The sequence below is a fragment of the Pseudorca crassidens genome, chromosome 7 (assembly GCF_039906515.1).
Source record: "Pseudorca crassidens isolate mPseCra1 chromosome 7, mPseCra1.hap1, whole genome shotgun sequence".
NCBI classification, from domain to species: Eukaryota; Metazoa; Chordata; class Mammalia; order Artiodactyla; family Delphinidae; genus Pseudorca; species Pseudorca crassidens.
In genome coordinates this window covers 71,623,544-71,640,477 of record NC_090302.1, presented here as the reverse complement: position 1 = coordinate 71,640,477, position 16,934 = coordinate 71,623,544, and positions in this window count along the sequence as shown.

The following is a 16,934-nucleotide window of genomic DNA, read 5'->3' as shown; positions in this document are numbered from 1 at the left end:
CAGGGGACTTCATACCACTAGTTATTATACATTCATCTCAAGCCGTAAGAGTAGAGAATAAAATTTTTAAGGGGTTATATTCTAATAACTTCTGTTTATGTATGTTATACATGGTTCAGTTTTTTCATGCAGTTTCTCTTGAAGAAATCACAAATCCCATCTAGAACCCTATATAACATGACTGTAATTATAGGTACCTATTCCTAAAGAGGCCAGTGCAGGGTCTTACACACATCACACAGTTCTTACACACACACACAGTTCTTACACACACACACAGTTCTTAGCAGGCACACATTCTGGGTTCTCATATTTCACAGGCAACCATGAAAAATATATCCCTCTTTTTCTCACTTCCTTTTGTTTCCTCTGATCTTTTATGTGCTTCCTGGCTGGAAGTGGCTTCTAGGATATCTGCGGCCACTCATGAGTCATGCAGGCTGCTTTGATGATGGTTGGGGTCCCAGCAACTTCATAGCACCTGTACCAGGAAGTGTACCATTTTCTCACTCTGAAAGTTATTATTACCAGAAATTCTTGAGATTTCCTGGTAAATACATTTTTCTTCATTTTATAGATATGTACACATATGTATGTAGACTTATAAATATTGATTTACAAAAACGAAGATGTTCATTCACCTTAGCAACCATAACTGAGTGAAACAAAACAGAAATATTAAGCAAAGGAAAAGGGAAAAGAAAAGGCGAAATAAAAGTTGTGTACTGCCTTTCCTTACTTGACCTATAACCCAATATTTCATTTGTCACATCCTGCTTCTAGATCGAGTTTTAAGATATTCATTTTAGTATAAAACATTATTAATAATTATCTATTTAGGTATTAGGTTTTAAATTTTATTTAAAAATAAATGAGGCAATTCTGAAGAAAAAACCCCCCATTTAGGATTGTTTTTCTTAGCATATTCTGACTTACACTTCTTTTCTCTGTATGTAGAGAACAGTATAAGAAGAGGAACGATATGATGGTCCAGGAAACAAGAAAGGAGTAATTTGGAGAAGAATAAATAGTGAAGTTTGGTAATTTGAGGTACTGGTTTTGATCTAGGAAGACATTCTCAACATAAATTGGGAAATACGAAGATAAATCTTAGAACAGAATTGAGAACTTGAAATGTTAATTTAAAAATCTGTAATCTACAAGAGGTGACATTTAAGGACTAATAATAATGGCTAACACACATTGAGCACATTTTGTATGCCAGGGATTGTCCTAAATGCTTCGCATAAATTAACTCATTTAATCCACACAACAACCCTGGAAGGTAGATATTATTATTGTGCTTATTTAACAGACAAGGGAAGGGAGGAACAAAAGGTTAAGTAAATTCCACAAAATCACTTAGCTGGGAAGTGTCAGAGTCAGGGTTTCAAACCCATGCAATCTAGTCACAAAGCTTGAATTTCAGCCAGTACAGAGGATGGTAGAGAAAGAAGAGAGGTGGGTCACAGAATATTATGAGATAATTTGCACTGATGGGCCAAATGAAGTCAGGGAAATGGTGAAGAAGAGAGCAAAAGAGAGCATGCCCTGGAGTCATTAGGAAAATCTGAATTGTGTAGTTTCTCAATATCCAAGATAGAAAAGCATTTCATAAAAGGTGAGATCTACGGTGATGGGGATATCAAGGAGAATGAAGACCTAGTGAGGTTCGTTAGTTCAGGTGATTAGGAGTACGGTCTCTGCAGGAGAGCTACTTCTGGAGCACCTTGGACTGAAGAAAGGTGGTCTCCTCTATGGTCACACTGTCAATGATACAAAGTCTGCATTAGTTCCATAGAATTGAAGATTCTAATGGTTGTAAGCAATCAAAAAATAGCCTGGTTTGCTGGGAAAGTGTTGAAAAAGAAATGAGAAGATAATTACACGGCCCACTTCTTCACTTCTTTCAGTTTTCACTTAAATGTTACTGAGGCCGTCCCTGAAGACACTGAAGAAAATAACTTTCCCCTACCTCCTTATCTCCCTCTTCCCTATCTGCCACTTTATTTTTCTTCATTGCACTAATCACTTTCATATATACTATATATTTACTTGTGTATTTGTTTGTCACTTTTCCCCACTCAAAGCAAGTCCAGTCAGAGAAAGATGTTGTTTTGTTTACTACTTTATCTCCAGAACCTAGAATAATGCCTGGCGTAAAGCAGACACGTAATACATATTCACTAAATGAATGGACCATATAATGATTAGTCCCTGACTTACTGGTGTGGCTCATTGATTTGGGTTCTGTTTTTTTCACAATCTATAAGATAAGGGGGATGCCTGAGATCATTTTTAAGTCTCTTCACTCAATATATTCACAATTCTAAAATTTCCACCCCCTTCTCTCCACCCCATTTTATTTCAGAAATGAGAGGTTGTATCCTGTTTCAGAAAAATTCAAGAGCCCGAAGGCTAAATTTGGATCTCCTCAAGATGTCAAGATGCCTGGATGTGATCTCATGCACCTGTTGGTCCTGAGTCAGCTATGAATAGTTCTGCACAATAGGAAGAGCCATCTTCTGCCGCTGTGTCTCAGGCATATTGTTTCAGCACGGTTTAGTCAAGCTCAATTTTTTGAAGCTGGAGTTGTGATTCCTCTTCAAAAACTATTCATCACTATTGTTCAAAGTCATTTGTAGAGTATAATTTTATTTTTGAAGCAGAATTTTCATTATCGGGTGACAAATCCACTAACTCAAAGTAGCTGGGTACTTCTAAGCTCCCAAGTTCGACAACCTCAGTCGGCAAACTTCATAAAGTGCAGAAGATTAAGGTGCTTTATTTTCTGGGACGTGTGCACTGGGTGCCAAAGCAGTCACTTTTTGTTCTTACGGTATTACAGGTAATTATATCATGAATGCTTTCCATCTTTCTGAAACAAATATGCCCTCTGGGGGACTTCCCTGGTGGTGCAGTGGTTAAGAATACGCCTGCTGATGCAGGGGACACGGGTTCGAGCCCTGGTCTGGGAAGATCCGACACGCCGTGGAGCAACTAAGCCCATGCGCCACAACTACTGAGCCTGCGATCTAGAGCCCGCGAGCCACAACTACTAAAGCCCACGTGCCTAGAGACAGTGCTCCGCAACAAGAGAAGCCACTGTAATGAGAAGCTGGCGCACTTCAATGGAGAGCAGGCCCTGCTCGCCGCAACTAGAAGCAAGCCTGCACGCAGCTACGAAGACTCAACACAGCCAAAAATAAATTAGTTAATGAAATAAATTTAATATATATATATACCCTCTGAAGAAACCAAGTTTCTATTTCCAGGACTTTCTGGATACTGTCTGGATATCCCTTCTCTCTATTTATGTGAGTGAACTTCAAGCAGTTGATTTTGCTTTTCAGGAAAGGAGTAAAAAAAAAAAGAGGGAGGTACCAGGGAACTGTTTTCTGGAAAACGTATGTAATGCACCTATAATTATTTTTCTGCATAGGAGAGGCAAAGAGGGACGATGAGTGTGGTATCGCCAGGTGCTTTTATGTTCCTGTGAAGAACAGAGGAAAGTGGGTTATAGTCTAGGTCTTCTGAGTCTGGAATAAGTGTATTCATCTTCCTCAATCCATTGGCATGATGTATCATGGTTTCTACAGGGTATTTTTAAAACATTTTATTGGTTACTTAAGGACAAAGTAGAAAAGTGTGGACTGGGAGTTGAGGCAATTAGGAGGCTCTGCTGCAAGCTAAAAAATTTCACCTCAGGAATGTTTTTTAATAAATTAAGTCACTCACATTCAAAAGCAGGGTATAAACAAATGAAGAAAGGATTCATGTCATCCTGGAAGAGGCTTTCAGTACTGCATTCTTTAAACCATTTTTTAAAACTTTATTTTTGTACTTAATAAAGACTTAGAGAACTATATTGTAATTAACTCCCCCTCTAGACGGACAGTTATTCAATAGATGAGACTGTTCCTTCTTCATACTGAAATGTCTGGTACTTAATACAAATGATTTTCACTGGACTACCCATATGGACAGTCTGTAAAGAATGTGGAGCTCATCCTTCAACAGCAACCAGTTTTAAGAGGGACACCTGGCTATTGTCCATGACATTAGGAGCATCTTCACAGTCAATATACCTCTTCATAAACTCCCAGCAATTTCTGACACGTATATCTGTGTCAATATGAGAATATGAGGGAAATACAGCAAAGGAGAGAGATAAAGAAAAAGAATGGGCAATTCAATTTATGACTTCAATTCTTATGAGAATACTGGGGAAAATGACTATGCCTATTCGTAAAAGTCAGAAAAACAATATGATTCACTACCTTAACCTTTTTCACTAAAATAGAATGTTTTCTCCCTGTATTTGTGTTCAACTTCAACCAGAGAAAATTAATTTGAATGTCAGATTGGGAGAACACTCTTTGACATAAATCACAGCAAGATCTTTTTTGATCCACCTCCTAGAGTAATGGAAATAAAAACAAAAATAAACAAATGGGAACTAATTAAACTTCAAAGCTTTTGCACGGCAAAGGGAACCATAAATAAGACGAAAAGACAACCCTCAGAATGGGAGAAAATATTTGCAAAACAATCAACGGACAGGGCTTCCCTGGTGGCGCAGTGGTTGAGAGTCTGCCCGCCAATGCAGGGGACACGGGTTCATGCCCCAGTCCGGGAAGATCCCACATGCCACAGAGCGGCTGGGCCCGTGAGCCATGGCCACTAAACCTGTGCGTCCGGAGCCTGTGCTCCGCAACGGGAGAGGCCACAACAGTGAGAGGCCTGTGTACTGCAAAAAAAAAAAAAAAATAATAATAATCAATGGACAAAGGATTAATCTCAAAAATATATAAACAGCTCATGCAGCTCAATATTAAAGAAACAACCCAATCCAAAAATGGGCAGAAGACCTAAATAGACATTTCTCCAAAGAAGACATACAGATAGCCAAGAAGCACATGAAAAGCTGCTCAACATCACTAATTATTAGAGAAATGCAAATCAAAACTACAGTGAAGTATCACCTCACACCACTTAGAATGGGCATCATCAGAAAATCTACAAACAACAAATGCTGGAGAGGGTGCGGAGAAAAGGGAACCCTCTTGCACTGTTGGTGGAAAGGTAAATTGATACAGCCACTATGGAGAACAGTAAGGAGATTCCTTAAAAAACTAAAAATAGATTTACCATATGATCCAGCAATCCCACTACTGGGCATATACCCAGAGAAAACCATAATTCAAAAAGACACATGCACCCCAATGTTCATTGCAGCACTATTTACAATAGCCAGGTCATGGAAGCAACCTAAATGCCCATCAACAGACGAATGGATAAAGAAGTTGTGGTACATATATACACAATGGAATATTACTCAGCCATAAAAAGGAATGAAATTGAGTCATTTGTTGAGACGTGGATGGATCTAGAGACTGTCATACAGAGTGAAGTAAGTCAGAAAGAGAAAAACAAATATTGTATATTAATGCATGTATGTGGAACCTAGAAAAATGGTACAGATGAGCCGGTTTGCAGGGCAGAAGTTGAGACACAGATGTAGAGAACAGACGTATGGACACCAAGGGGGGAAAACTGCAGTGGGGTGGGGATGGTGGTGTGCTGAATTGGGCCATTGGGATTGACATGTATACACTGATGTGTATAAAATTGATGACTAATAAGAACCTGCAGTATAAACAAACAAACAAACAAAGAAACAAAACAACTAATACTAAACTTTCTTTGGGTTATTTGTATGGAAATATGTTAATATAAATGTTTCAGACATTACATGAAATTTCTAAAAATCTTGTATGTTCTGGTATAATGTTATAAGTCATAATTCTAGTTATTACTTTAAAATGTATATCTCAGAAATAACTAAATTTCCTTGTCAATTGCATTATTATGAACTTTCATCAAATCTTTAACTGTGGTCATTTTTAAGTCTTTTGTCATTTACAGACAGTTCTGGGTGTACTCTGATGCTTTTGCAAATGTGTTCCTATAAAAGGGTTTCACCTTCAAGGAATTCATGGAAAAGACTCTGACAAGTACAGGTTTCTGGTAACTGACTATACTGCTGAACTGAATGAATAAGCATTTTCAGAACTCTAATGGAAAACTGATGAACTCATAAAAGTGCTAACAAAAGATCAAGATGAAAAAAAATTAATTACATGGGACTGAGTGAACTGATAAGGATGATTATAATTTTTGTGACTTTCTGTTTAAATAAAAAAAAAATCCCCCCCTAAAAGAAAATAACTGCAAAAAACAAAATAGTCAAACAACAATGGGAAGTGAGTGGGTGGAAGCAAAGATGAAATAGGATTGGTAGAATGTTAATAATAGTTGAAGCTGGTGATAGTCATATTGAGCTCATTATACAGTTCTGTTAACTTTGTACATACTTAAAATTTTTCATAATAAAAAGTTTTAAAAATTAAAAAAAATAAAATTAAATGTCTTGTACTAAAATAAAATTGCTTATCAATAACATATCTTCAAAGGTGTGCTCTAAAAGGTGTTTTATTTCCACTTCATACCCCTTAGAAACATTTTCTGGTGATCAGACAACTAACACATTTGGACCTTTTCTCTGCCTTTCTATAAACAAAATTGACAAATGAGAGAACAGAATGAGAAGACAGACTGCTATGAGAATAAGGGGAAATAGCATTAGGCAAAGTAGAAGGGAACAGTGTAAATCAATTAGTGGAGGGATATAGATGGTTTATACTTTCAGAATATACCTCCTTGATTTGCATGAGAATCCCGTTTGAACTCTATTACAACCAGTAAATAATTTCTTGCCTTAGATGCTTGTAATATATGGCCAAAGCAGCTAGAAACTATGAATACATAGTTGCTCATGTGCTATCACTTTCTCCAATAAAGTCCTCAAGGTAGCAACTGTAAGCTTCCAAAAATCACAGCCTTTCCTCAGAAAGAACCCACGAGGAATATAAATTACATTTTTAGACTTTTAAATGGAAATAAGTGAATAATTCAATTCACTTCTAGATGACTGTGGATTTGAGCTACCTAAGATTTTCTGGGTAGATACAAGCAATATTGCTATATATCATGAGAAATAATAATATTTTTGGTAGTGTTAATTATAGAGCACACAGGACTTACAAAAATTATACCTGGAAAAAAAAGAGGCTGCTGCTTTTGCTTTTCTGGAGCTTTTCAACAATCAATTTTGGATCAATTCTGAAACCTTTTCAAAACATTAAATACAGGAAAGAAAAAGACTGGTAAGATGGAAATGGATATCACAGTTTCTTTAATTTGAGGGTTCATATATTAATTTGCTACTAGATTTCCTAAAGAACATTCTGAAACTCTTAATTTATAGTATTTGTTTACAAATACATAGGAAAACAATAAATGTCTCAAATACTATCTGCCTGTATCTTCCCTGAAGGGCTTTGCATATTTTCAGCAAGAAACAAGTCTAAGTATCTTATAATTTTCACCAAAATGTTTCATAATTTCACAGCAGCCCTGCTAATGAAGTACAGTATGAGCCCTTATAATAAGCCAAAATGATTCCAAATTGCAGACAGTGCTTCCTAATATTGTGAAAATAGTGAGAACTGCTGGGGAGTAGGAGAGTTGTTTCCTGCTTTGGGCAGAGAAGAAGGCTGAAAGGAAATTTCATTTTGAAAGGGGAATGAGAAAGACTGATATGTGTATCCACCTTAGATGAAGTTCAAGGAATTCAGAAACTTGGAGAAATGAGTCTGAGAGGACTCAATATTAGCTGTGAGCACTGAGATCTAGCAACAATTTTGGGGATAGATACCAGATCATTTCCTCATATGTGGTATATGAACATTGATGTAGAAAATCAACATTTAGATACCTGAAGAAAGGAATATTGGAGATTGCAAAATTGAATCTGAAATTAATTTCCTGGTTTGCCACAGTCATAAATCCAGGCTTTCAACACAGAGGGGAGATAGGACAGCACATGGAAGCTTATTAAGTAAGGTTGGATTCATGGCATCAATATTAAAAAGTTACTCTGACCAAGTGGAAATGCAAACACAAGGACACTAATAGTTATAGCAGCTAGTGGCTCTAATTTATTGAGTACCTACTATGTGTCTAACACTGAGGTAGTCCCCTATATGGTGTCAAATTCTCATTACTCTCCTTCAGGGTAAGCACTACCATCTTCACTTTGCAGTGAAATCTGAAGTTCAGAGAATGTGAGTCATTTGCTCAATGACTTAAAGCTAGTAGACAGAAGTAAGAGAAAGATCTCTGCCACATCTCATGTTCATTGTACACACCTGCCTCTGGGATCATCAAGCCACATGGGCATTTAGTGTTAATTACTCTGAGTGTGGAATGGAATATGTGTACTGAGAGTGAATGATGAGGATATTTTTAGATGGCATTGGCTTCAAATTATATTATTTTTATAGTTAAGTATTTATTTTAATATGTATTATACAAATGTCAATAGCTTACTATAATTCATATCCAGCTACATCATTTTTTAGGACAAAGTAGAAAATAAGGTAGGGGCATTCTAATCCAGTTTACATAGAACACACGAATTACTGGTGTGGTACTGAGGGTGACCATAAATGTTCCAAGTGTTAATTAAATAAAGTTTAGCTGAAAGCTTCTGAGAAAGGTAATTTAGATCTATCTATCTCTCTATCTACCCATTCATCCACCCACCAATTATCATTTATATGTCTATCTATTGTCTATCTAATATGGGTTTTCACTTTCTGAATTTCCAAGCCCTTCACTGTGTCCTTTTCAGCAGTGCATTAAAATTATCTTTAGTGCTAGTCAAATATAGCAAAATTCATGAAAGAGTGAGGGACTGATGTTTGAGCAAAACTAATCTAATCCAGTGTTATTCCAAACTCTGTTGATGTACCAATCAAGAAAATTAAATTATTATAAATCTATATAAATATATGTAATTTAAGACATACAAAAATAGACAACATAATAGAATGTAATAATAAAAAATAAATGTGACCAATGGAACCTCTTTTCACCCTCCTTCCACCAAAGGTATGCATATACTACTTTCAATGCCACTGACTCTTATCTCTTCTATAATTGAGGATAGAAGATACTAATGTGTTAGTAATTTGTATGTGTCAAGTAACATCACATACTTTATCTTTTAAAAATACAAAAATTTATGATCCAGTCTTTTTCTCTGTCACAAATAAAATCACAATTAAAGAAAAGTTTTCTAAGCACCTCATTAGTGTTGAATATTCTAGGTTCTCATAGGTGGTGGGTTACAGGTGATAATTATTCTCTAAACTGAACAAAGGAAGACATTACAGCTGAAGTTGGAAATAAACATACTGAGCATGAGATGCTATAGTTTGGATTACTAAAGAAGGAAGCATAAAGTAATAAGGGTAAGATATTTGGAATGTGTGAGAACTATATACGTCCCTATAATGAAATCATGAAAACAGAACAGCTTGAAATCGCAAGTAGAGCATTTAAATTGAACTTCCAAAAGGTGAAACATCTATCCAAATTGTGCCAAAACCTGCCAATTCCATATTGGTTGGATTAGTAATTTAATAACAAATAAAACAATCTTAGAAAAATATTACCATCATCTTCAAATAACTATTGATCATCATCTCTATATAAGGATGTATATGTGCTTCCAAAACTAGGAGAACTCAATTAGCAGTTTCAAACATGTGAACTAACTGATATTCCATATATATTGTTATCAAATCAGAATAACTTTAAAATTCAAAGTGATTTTGTAATGTGAAAAATTTTTCTTAGACTTTTAAATGCAAAATTCCCAGGGCTAAATGATTTACTCTTTCATGGGAAAAGTTAGGCAGAAATATTCTGCCTGAATCTGTGGTAGAAATTTTGCCCATGCCATTCTCCAAAATCACTGCAAATTTTAATAAAAGATTAAGTACATGCCAGCTGCAGACTGAAGTGGTGAAAGAATCAAAAGCCCAAACAAAGGGAAAAGTTTTGGTTTGAAATGTATATACAAAACAATCACTACCATAAATAAAAAAGACAGTAGGCAGCATGAGGCAGAGTTCAATTGTAATTATGTTAAGGGAAATTAAATCTCTTCCATCTTTTACCAATGCAAACTTCACTTCCCACATTCTTGAACCTAGTTCACTATTAAATGATGGTGATGAAAAGAAGGTATTGTATGTTGGAAATGAAATTAAATGAATAATGGTGTCTAAAAGAATAAATCTTGTCCTACTGTTGATGAAAATAAACATAAAATACGGTCTAAGGAAGGATTTTTTAATCGTTCTGAAATAACACATGAACTTCTGGGTTCCGATTTGATTTGTACCTCCCTTTTCTCATACACCCTGTGCATATATCCCTTTATGTTCACAGTACTTAAGGAATCAGTAGTATAAGTGTATGTGTCCGTATCCTGCATCAGAACATGACTCCTTGAAGCTAGAGCTATCTTGCCATCTTTGTATCTGTAATACACAGCATAGAGACAAATATACAGGAGAGTGATAAATACTGCATTAGTATTGGGGGAAAAAGTCAACAATCTTTTGCTGCCAAAGCTTCAACATATAATATATGTTCAATGCATTAGATGGATTTCCCCAAATATATTTTGAAGAACTGAGAACTTAAAGGAAGGGGCTGGTATCAAACTGTCTGGAAACAACTTTTGTACCAAATCACTTAAAGCCTATAAATACATTTTTTTAAATTTCACTCTAGAGGAAAAGAGACTGATTTGAATATCTGTAATCAAACAAGGTGTCCTTGAACTAGACTAGTGTTTTTGGTGGTTTAATGCAGTTAGGTTGTTTCTATTCTCCAAAGGCACTCACAGACAACTGAGAAGAGATAGACCAAATGAAGGTTTACAAAAGTCACTCAAAGTTCATGTCAAATAAGTCTGGTCCATCAAAGCAAGGGTTTGAAAAAAATAAACAAGAAACAGAATTTCTTGTCTTAAATATGATCAAAACTCACAGTTTAGATGACAAGAAGCAGGTTGAAGTGTTTAAGTGGACTTGAGCTGCAGTGTCTCAGACTGAGAAACTAGCCAAAGATCACAACTTCCTTCTGAATCAAGTAAGAGAGAGCTAAAGCCAGTTACAAAGAGTAAAAGTACTACCTATGAATTAGGTCTATTGTGGTAATACCAAAAAAAAAAAAAAAACCCTAACTCTACTGAAACAAAACATAAGCTATCATGAAAATGAAATCTAATTGTCAGACTCCAGTAAATATAGAATTGTGACATGCTAAGTGCTGTATGACAGTGGTCCCCAACTTTTTGGCACCAGGGACCAGTTTCGTGGAAGACAATTTTCCCATGAACCGGGACGGGGGATGGTTTCAGGATGATTCAAGCGTGTTACGTTTATTGTGCACTTTATTTCTATTATTATTACATTGTAATATATAATGAAATATTTATACAACTCACCATAATGCAGACTCAGTGTGAGCCCTGAGCTTGTTTTCCTGCAACTAGATGGTCCCATCTGGAGGTGATGTGAGACAGTGACCCCCCAAGTGTGTTGCTTATGTCCACTCTACTCCATAAGATGCAGCTTAATTGTCACTTGCCACTCACTGATAGGGTTTTGATATGAGTCTGCAAGCAGTTGGTTTATTATGGTGTCTGTGCAGTCAAACCTCTCTGCTGATAATAACCTGTATTTGCAGCCGCTCTCCAGCGCTAGCATCACCACCTCAGCTCCACCTCAGATCATCAGGCATTAGATTCTCATAAGGAGCGTGCAACCTAGACCCATTGCACGCGCAGTTCACAGTAGGGTTCGAGCTCCTATGAGAATATAATGTTGCCTCTGATCTGACAGGAGGAGGAGCTCAGGCAGTAATGTGAGTGATGGGGAGAGGCTGTAAATACAGATGAAGCTTCGCTAGCTCGCCCCTCACCCGTTGCTCACCTCCTGCTGTGCGTCCTGGTTCCTAACAGGCCACAGACCAGTACCGGTCCGTGGCCCAGGGATTGGGGACCCCTGCTATACCAAAAAAAAAAAAAAAAAAAAAGGTAAAGGGGCTTATTTAGATTTTAGATATTCACAATGCGCCTGGTTGCTATACCATAAATCTTCTCAAAGTATTTTCAATGTAAAGAATTAAAGTCTTTATATAACGTATTATAGAAAAATTTTAATATGGTAATTATATAAAAATGGTTAATGTTAATTACCAATATTTCTGATTACAAAAGTAATGCATACTCTTTTTAGAAAAAAATGTTGAAATGTATAAAGAATAATATATACCCACTATGATTCTATTAACCATGGAAAATTCCATTAACATTTTGTTCACATTTATATTATCTTTCAGAAATAAATAAAAAGTAAGTACACATATATAATATTATATAATTTAAAAATCCTGCTGCATATTTTATGTCTGGCATTTTTTATTCAATATAAAATGGTTAACAATTTCTCATATTATTAAAACGTTTAAAACATTATTTTTAATTACAGCAAAATATACTATCTGTATGATAATTTATCTATTCATTCTCTACTGGGGGAATTTACTTCTTTTTTCAAATTTTTGCAATAATAACAGCACTGAAATAAATTTCCTGATACAGTAAGTCCCCTACATATGAACAAGCTCCATTCTGAGAGCACCTTTGTATATCTAATTTGTTTGTAAGTCCAACAAACTAAGCCTAGGTACCCAACTAACACAATCAGCTATATAGTACTGTACTGTAACAGGTTTATAATACTTTTTACACAAATAATACATAAAAATCAAACACAATAAATAAAGAAAACATTTTTAATCCTACAGTACAGTACCTTGAAAAGCACAGTGTACAGTACAACAGCTGGCATACAGGAGCTGGCATCTAGTGAACAGGCAAGAAGAGTTACTGACTGGAGGAGGGAGAAGAGGTGGGAGATGGTAGAGCTGAAGGATCATCAGCAACAGGGGATGGAGGGCAGGCTGCAATTGCACTCACGCCTGACGTTGATGGCACAAGTTCTGGTTCCTTGCTGGATTCGGTTCTATCTATTCTCTTGAAAAAATGATCCAGTGATGTCTGGGTAGTAGCTCTTTCTTTTCTCATCATAGATGAGACGGTAGCACTGGATTGCATCCCAAATGGCTGCTGCAACCTTCGTGTACTGTTCTACATGTGGGTCCTGTACCTCAAAAACTAACAGTGCCTCCTCAAATGAAGAAAATCTCCATGCCATTTCCTGCGTCGTGAATCTCTTCGGTTCTTCAGCTACTTCTTCTTCTTCTTGTCTCTTTTCAGCCTTTCTCTGGGCCTCCAATTCCATCCTTTCGCCTCGCTCCACTCTCTCAATTACTTTCACTTTTCTTTCCAACATTATCGCTTGGCGCTTCTTAGCAGTACCAGCTATATCACCGCTGCTTTTATGCTTGCTTCCAGACATCCTGGGCTTGAAATAAAGATACTGTACTACTGAGAAGAGCATGCAGCAGGCTGACACCTGGGAGCCAGTTGGAAACATTCGCCTTTAGTCAACTAAAATGGAGAAATTAAATAATCCATAGGAGGGAGCTTCAAGATGGCGGAAGAGTAAGACATGGAGATCACCTTCCTCCCCACAAATACGTCAGAAATACATCTACATGTGGAACAACTCCTACAGAACACCTACTGAATGCCGGTAGAATACCTCAGACCTCCCAAAAGGCAAGAAACTCCCCACGTAACTGGGTAGGACAAAAGAAAAAAGAAAAAACAGAGACAAAAGAATAGGGATGGGACCTGCACCAGTGGGAGGGAGCTGTGAAGGGGGAAAGGTTTCCACACACTAGGAAGCTCCTTTGCGGGCAGAGACTGCGGGTGGTGAGGAGGAGGGGGAAGCTTCAGAGCCACAGAGGAGAGCGTAGCAACAGGGGTGCGGAGGGCAAAACAGAGAGATTCTTGCAGAGGATTGGTGCCGACCAGTACTCACCAGCCCGAGAGGCTTGTCTGCTCACCCGCCAGGACGGGCAGGGGCTGGGAGCTGAGGCCCGGGCTTTGGTCGGATCCCAGGGAGAGGACTGGGGTTGGCTGCATGAACACAGCCTGAAGGGGGTTAGTGCGCCACAGCTAGCCGGGAGGGAGTCCGGAAAAAGGTCTGGAACTGCCGAAGAGGCAAGAGACTTTTTCTTGCCTCTTTGTTTCCTGGTGCGCGAGGATAGGGGATTAAGAGCGCCACTTAAAGGAGTTCCAGAGACGGGCGCAAGCCATGGCTAACAGCGCGGACCCCAGGGACGGGCATGAGACGCTAAGTCTGCTGCTGCCGCCACCAAGAAGGCTGTGGGCAAGCACAGGTCACTATCCACACCTCCCCTCCCGGGAGCCCGTAGAGCCCGCCACTGCCAGGGTCCCGTGATCCAGGGACAACAACCCCGGGAGAACACACGGCGCGCCTCAGGATGGTGCAAGGTCATGTTGGTCTCTGCGGCCGCAGGCTTGCCCCGAACTCCGTACCCCTCCCCCTCCCCCCCCCCCCCCCCCCCACTGCCTGAGTGAGCCAGAGCCCACGAATCTACTGCTCCTTTAACCCCATCCTGTCTGAGCAAAGAACAGACGCCCTCAGGCGACCTACACGCAGAGGCAGGTCGAAATCCAAAGCTGAACCCCGGGAGCTGTGCGAACAAAGAAGAGAAAGGGAAATCTCTCCCAGCAGCCTCAGGAGCAGCGGATTAAAGCTCCACAATCAACTTGATGTACCCTGCATCTGTGGAATACCTGAACAGACAACGAATCATCCAAAATTGAGGAGTTGGATTTTGGCAGCAATGATATATACATTTCCCCCCCTTTTCTCTTTTTATAAGTGTGTATGTGTATGCTTCTGTGTGATTTTGTCTGTATAGCTTTGCTTTTACCATTTGTCCTAGGGTTCTGTCTGTCCATTTTTTTTTGTTTTTCCTGTTTTTGTTTTTTCTTTAAGTATAGTTTTTAGCATTTGTTATCATTGGTTGATTTCTTTTTTGGTTTGGTTGCTCTCTTCTTTCTTTTTTTTAATATTTTTATTACTTAAAAATTTTTTAAATAATTATTTTTCATTTTAATAAGTTTATTTTATTTTATCTTCTTTCCTTCTTTCTTTTTTCTTCTCTCTTTTATTCTGAGCAGTGGGGATGACAGGCTCTTGGTGATCCAGCCAGGCTTCAGGGCTGTGCCTCTGAGGTGGGAGAGCCAGGTTCGGGACACTGGTCCACAAGAGAACTCCCAGCTCCATGTAATATCAAAAGGTGAAAATCTCCCAGAGATCTCCATCTCAACGCCAAGCCCCAGCTCCACTCAGCTCAATACAGTACTGGACACCTTATTCCAAACAACTAGCAAGACAGGAAAACAACTCCATCCTTTAGCACAGAGGCTGCCTAAAATCATCATAAGGCCACAGACACCCCAAAACACACCACCAGACATGGACCTGACCACGAGAAAGACAAGATCCAGCCTCATCCACCAGAACACAGGCACTAGTCCCCCCCCACCCCGGGAACCCTACACAACCCACTGAACCAACCGTAGCCACTGGGGACAGACACCAAAAACAACGGGAACTATGAACCTGCAGCCTGCGAAAAGGAGACCCCAAGCACAGTAAGAAAAGCAATACGAGAAGACAGAGAAAAACACAGCGGATGAAGGAGCAAGGGAAAACCCCACCAGAACAAAAAAATGAAGAGAAAATAGGCAGCCTACCTAAAAAAGAATTCAGAATAAAGATAGTAAACATGATCCAAAATCTTGGATATAGAATGGAGAGAATACAAGAAATGTTTAACAAGGACCTAGAAGAACTAAAGAGCAAACAAACAGTGATGAACAACACAATAAATGAAATTAAAAATTCTCTAGAAGGGATCAATAGCAGAATAACTGAGGCAGAACAACGGATAAGTGACCGGGAAGATAAAGCAGTGGAAATAACTACTACAGACCAGAATAAAGAAAAAAGAATGAAAAGAATTGAGGACAGTCTCAGAGACCTCTGGGACAACATTAAATGCACCAACATTCAAATTATAGGGGTCCCAGAAGAAGAAGAGAAAAAGAAAGGGACTGAGAAAATATTTGAAGAGATTATAGTTGAAAACTTCCCTAATATGGGAAAGGAAATAGTTAATCAAATCCAGGAAGCACAGAGAGTCCCATAAGGATAAATGCAAGGAGAAACACGCCAAGACACATATTAATCAAACTGTCAAAAATTAAATACAAAGAAAAAATATTGAAAGCAGCAAAGGAAAAACAACAAATGACACACAAGGGAACCCCCATAAGGTTAACAGCTGATCTTTCAGCAGAAACTCTGCAAGCCAGAAGGGACTGGCAGGACATATTTAAAGTGATGAAGGAGAAAAACCTACAACCAAGATTACTCTACCCAGCAAGGATCTCATTCAGATTCAACGGAGAAATTAAAATCTTTACAGATAAGCAAAAGCTAAGAGAATTCAGCACCATCAAACCAGCTTTACAACAAATTCTAAAGGAACTTCTCCAGGCAAGAAACACAAGAGAAGGAAAAGACCTACAATAACAAACCCAAAACAATTAAGAAAATGATAAAAGGAACATACATATCAATAATAACCTTAAACGTAAATAGATTAAATGCTCCAACCAAAAGACACAGACTGGCTGAATGGATACAAAAACAAGAGCCATATATATGTTGTCTACAAGAGACCCACTTCAGACCTAGGGACACATACAGACTGAAAGTGAGGGGATGGAAAAAGATATTCCATGCAAATGGAAACCAAAAGAAAGCTGGAGTAGCAATTCTCATATCAGAAAAAATAGACTTTAAAACAAAGACTATTACAAGAGACAAAGAAGGACACTACATAATGATCAAGGGATCAATCCAAGAAGAAAATATAACAATTCTAAATATTTATGCACCCAACATAGGAGCACCTCAATACATAAGGCAAATACT